Here is a 5034-nt window from a genome sequence, read left to right as displayed (position 1 = left end):
ACATTCCTCACACTGAAAGATGGGACACAGCAGTGCTTCACGTTCCTGTCTTCACTGCTCCGTCACACCTGATTCAGCTCATGATGCGCTCGATAATTACCGAAAGTCTTGTTGAAGCTGTGTCAACAGGTAACTCTGTAAAACTCTTTAGCTTTCATGCCATAGAAACTGGAATAAACACTGATGCAAATTGTGTACTGGACATACCATAATATTATATAATATCAAAATATATATCATTTTTATTCATTTCATTTCATTTTTTTTTTCATTTAAGGGTTATATTTTAGAAATTTTCAGATTTAAAATAAAAAGGCTAATATAGCATTATTCTATTAAAATTATGCTATATTACCCTTTTTATTTGAAATATGAAAATTTCTATAATGAGAATTTTAATAATATTTTATAAAAAAAAAAAAAATTATTTCTCCGACTCCGGGCCGGTCCGAGAGCTGTTATATAATATAAATAAGCACATAAGCAGATTTTAAAGGAATACTGGCATGTTCCCTTGGCACTGCTTGTGTAGCAGCACATGGATAAGGATTTGGGTTTGGGACAAGTTCGCACCGCGGCAGGGGAACCGTAGTGATCCGACTGGGTCGGTAATGATATCAGATGCCTCTCCTCAAAACAACAGGTGTCTTGGCAGAACTGTCCTTCACTTCCACGCTGGGCTCATGACATCAGCAGCCAGCACTGGTTAATTATAGACCAGCAGAGCTCGACCTCTACAATACAACACTACAGTTCCTCTAGGTAAGGACATGCCACTACACAGGAGTTCAACTTTTAATTACAATACAACTATAATAATATAATACAAATATGAATAATATAAAGTATGCAACAATACTATTTCTCACTTACACTTATAACCCATACAAGTGACCTACTTAATAATTATTAATCAGGGATGTCATAGAACTTTAAATTTAGACGTGTTTATGATTCCTCTGTTAAAAGCTAGCTAGCAAGCTAATTTTTAAAATAGAGTGTTAGCTAGCTAAGTTTGGGTTTCGTGTCTGTAGATGTGTAAGTAAGCCTTTTGACACTGCTATCATTAAGGATAACTGGTAAGAGCTGATCGTGAAAAACACGTAACAAACTTTAAACTTTAAAAAAAAAGTACAAAGCAAATAAATTCTGAATCTGAATTCAATATCTAATGCGATACCTCAGTAACACGCACACTCACACACACACACACACACACACACACACACACACACACACACACACACACACACACACACACACACACACACACAGTATTGGATATCTGATATCATGATATAGGGACAGGAACAGGAATAATCCTCGTGTCTTGTCATTCCAAATATCTACATTACTTACACACTTTGATTCCGAACCACACACCAACTGTTAAACTTCAGGGCTCTTGGCATGACACAAGATCTCGCTGCTTCAGTGCTCCTCTCCTCGGTGGTGGAATGATCTTCCTGCTGCACAGCCAAATGCGTTCATTCCTTCCTCAAATATCTACACAGACAGTATCTTGGATAACACCTTGTTTTTTCCAATTACCTTGAGTTAGTTTACTATTCGTATGTTTACTATCGTATCGTACTAGACTTTCAGTTTAAAAAGTTTTGTTACTGGATTACTTTTATTTATTGAAAAAAAATATGAAAGAAAGAAAAAAAAATCTCTAGATAAAAATCTCTAGATAAGTGTACACATTTTATTACTTCCATTGAATGAACAGAGAAAGATGTAAGTAAATGGGGTAAAAATTACCAGAATGGGAGATGTGGTAGTTTAACGGTTAAGGATTTGAACTACGGTTTGAGGTTGTGAGTTTGAATCCACCAAGCTGCCACTTTGGGGCCCCTGAGCAAGGCCCTTAACCATCAATTGTATAAAATGAGACAAAAAATGTAAGTCGTTCTGGATGAGGGGATCTGCCAAATGCTGTAAAAGTAAACATAAGTAAAGAATTCAACAACCAGGAAGTGCTGTTACAACAAAATGTCTTTTTATAAATACTACTACTAAATAATATTACACCAAGTAAAACTTTATCTACCATAGACTCTTATACGATGAATTCTACAATGAATCTCAATGAAACTAAATGAAAAGAGAACATCTTGCATCAGGCTCTTCACTGCATATAGCTTTAAAATAAATAAACAAATAAATAAATAAATAATAATAATAATAATAATAATAATAATAATAATAATAATAATAATAATAATAATAATAACATACTACTATACTACTTATGGAAATTTATTTTTTCAAATTCAAACATTATTGGTCACATAAAAAATAGTCAAAAGAGGGATTTAAAAAATCTAATACAACACAGCAGAAGCAAATTAAATAGAATAAGCAATAAGCTACAAATAAATGTGAGAAAAAAAATATCTGACAAAAAACTATTAAAAAAGTGACATATATAATAAATAATTTTATATGTCCACATAGTCACGTTCTCACCTATGTTAAAGCAGCATTAAACTTTTAAAAAATATATATTTCTGTTTTTGAAGTTAATGAATGAAATCCATACAGCTTTGGGTGTTACAGAGAAACCTGTAAGTTCAATCTCCTCTGCCCTGAAGATCATGTCTGTAATGGTCCAGCTTTACCTCTGACTGCTCTAAAGTCTTGACTTGACTTCACGAGACTCCCGAATGAAAGTGAAGAAGCTGGGAAGAAAGATGGCATAGAACAATGAATTGCAGATGAACGTAATTATTTGGGGAAGTTATGAAAAGTTAGTAGCTCAGTTCTGTAGAGGATCATGTGCTTTTTTTAGTGTTGGGGCTGAGAAAGAATCTCACATCAGAAAAAAATCACAGATCAGTTAACATGCTAACATGCTAGCCAATGTCCATGCATTCAGTGTCTCTCCAAACACAAATAGTGTGTGTATAGATTTATGAACTAAATCATAGTAGCATTGTCCAAATATACTTGTAATTGATTTAATATAGTGCACTTCTTCTCCTCCAGTTAGGTCATTTTCTTCATTTCAGTGTCCAGAGCAATCTGTCCTTGGTTAGCCCTCTACACAGAGAGAGCACAGAAGGTGTGCATGTGTATGTGTGTGTATATGTGTGTGTGTGTGTGTGTGTGTGTGTGTGTGTGTGTGTGTGTGTGTGTGTGTGTGTGTGTGTGTGTGTGTGTGGTGAGTGCTGGTCCTTAAGCTGAATTCTGCTAATCCGTTCAAACTGTCCTCCCTGTCCCAGCCATGTCCAAAGCTTTAGATCGTAGCCGTAATTACACCGAGCCATGTCAGTATGTAGTACACGGTAAACAGAAGCCATGCCAAGCAAACATGATATGCAGTACAAGACAGGCATGAATGATAATTAGAAAAACATGGATGTGTTAGCTCAGTGGTTAAGGTGTTCGACTACTGCTCAGAAGGTCATTGGTTCAAATCCCAGGTCCACCTAAGCACGGCCCTTAACCCTCAATTGCTTAGGTGTATAAACTGAAACATTCAGTCAAACTAGCAGAAGCATGGCGGTGCAGGCAGAACCCAGGACCAGCAGAAAACCAGGCAGAGAAGGAACAGGAACAATGATGGGATGATTAAACAAGAGCACAAGTCAGACTGAAAAAGACGAACTGAAAAAATTCAAAATGTTTAAGCAGTGTGCTTATATAGTGCCTGTTCAAATAAAATGGCCACCGACCTGGAAGTGATGTCACCAAAACCGGAACTGAGCGTCGTAAAGTGCTGACACCTGGACCCAAATCTGATCGCAGAGCTCCGTAGAATGCACGGTGACAAACCTGAACCTCGACCTTGGAAACATCCTCGTAGGAGAACACCAAGAGGTGTTCCTAAGGTGTGCCTGCTACACCATCACCAACCTGCCAGAGGAAGACATCACCAGAGTTTTGAGCAGCTTCTGGGTCAAAGGCATTTTTATTATTGCAATAACAAGACAATACAATAACTAGAAGTTATTCTAAATGAATAAACAAAACAAGACAATAACTAGAAGACCATTTTTGTCCGATGGCTTAGTTATTATCCAGCTTCCTTTATCACTGACTAACTGATCAATAGAGTGCTGAAGGAGGGGTGAATTATTGTAGGACAAAGTGATCATCAATCTGATTCCCTGACAAAAAGCCAGAAGGACTTCATTGTATTTTTTTATTATTAAAAATAAAATAAAATATAATAATAATAATAATAATAATAATAATAATAATAATAATAATAATAATAATAATACATTTTATTTAAAGGCGCCTTTCTGAACACTCAAGGTCACCGTACAAAAGACTGTGACTAGCTTTATGAGTCTTACATGATATGTTCAAAACAATCTTCACAATTTACTTAGGTTTATTTACTTAAAACACACACACACACACACACACACACACACACACACACACACACACACACACACACACACACACACACACACACACAGACACACACACAAATACACACACACAGAAACACACAGACACGCAGACACACACACACACACACACACACACACACACACACACACACACACACACACACACACACACACACACACACACAGTGAATCTAAATGAATAAACTGAAGATTATAAGAGTGTGTTATTAGTATAGACACAACAAAGCTGTAGTGGATGAGTTTCCTGTTTGACTTGGTGATCTCTGTAGTCCTGTTTAGCTGCATGCTAGCAACTATTTTTATCAAGACATGCAAAGCTTAAAAAAAAGATGAGTGTGTTATTACTGTTTTTTTTTTTATTTGCATGTTGTGAAATAAAATGTGAAAAATCCTGAGCTTGTATAAAGGACAGGCATTATTTCTGTAAAGAGACGGGTATCTCTGAGGGGTACGAAATTCAAACCCAAATGCAGGGATAGCAGACAGACAGACAATTTATTTTTTGTTATTAAAAAAATAACAAGACCAACCAAACAAAGGGAAACATGATGAAAAAACAAGATACAGGAGAACTGATATCATAGCTACTGTATAAGACAGAGAATAAAACCTAGAAATACAACAGGGATAAATAGGGGAGGTA

At 36.0% G+C, this 5034-nt stretch overlaps 1 long non-coding RNA gene across 1 annotated transcript in view; it reads right to left on the bottom strand.

Moving 5' to 3' along the window:
• Positions 1-2294: 2294 nt before the first annotated feature.
• LOC125140879 overlaps positions 2295-5034 on the bottom strand; it is a 4785-nt gene continuing 2045 nt past the window's right edge. The window contains exons 2-3 of the long non-coding RNA XR_007140183.1: positions 3681-3861; positions 2295-2684 (exon numbers count right to left, since the gene is read on the bottom strand). This is a non-coding gene — a long non-coding RNA (uncharacterized LOC125140879). The remainder of the gene's footprint in view (positions 2685-3680; positions 3862-5034) is intronic.

This window comes from Tachysurus fulvidraco, chromosome 3, assembly GCF_022655615.1.
Source record: "Tachysurus fulvidraco isolate hzauxx_2018 chromosome 3, HZAU_PFXX_2.0, whole genome shotgun sequence".
NCBI classification, from domain to species: Eukaryota; Metazoa; Chordata; class Actinopteri; order Siluriformes; family Bagridae; genus Tachysurus; species Tachysurus fulvidraco.
The sequence above is the reverse complement of the archived record's forward strand: the minus strand, read 5'-3'. Positions and strand labels throughout refer to the sequence as shown.